This window comes from Kryptolebias marmoratus, linkage group LG12 (assembly GCF_001649575.2).
Source record: "Kryptolebias marmoratus isolate JLee-2015 linkage group LG12, ASM164957v2, whole genome shotgun sequence".
Classification (NCBI taxonomy): Eukaryota; Metazoa; Chordata; class Actinopteri; order Cyprinodontiformes; family Rivulidae; genus Kryptolebias; species Kryptolebias marmoratus.
This window is the reverse complement of record NC_051441.1, coordinates 24,216,096-24,216,351: the sequence shown is the minus strand read 5'-3', so window position 1 is coordinate 24,216,351 and position 256 is coordinate 24,216,096.

The following is a 256-nucleotide window of genomic DNA, read 5'->3' as shown; positions in this document are numbered from 1 at the left end:
ACCCTTGGGTCCATTGGAACTGTATCTCTACTGCTATCTCAGTCCCTCCACACACTGTTCCTGTTTTTAACGTGTCATGAGCCGTTTGTCCTTGCCTCTGAAACCAGCATCAGCCCATTCCCATGATGCTCCATGCCCGTGTGCAACAGTGACTCTTGGCGCTCCTTATCTCTCATTTGTTTACATTGTGGATTTAGTTTTCAAGTCCGGTCTGCACTTTTATCAGCGGGTTGATTCGAACGAAACATCTTGTTCA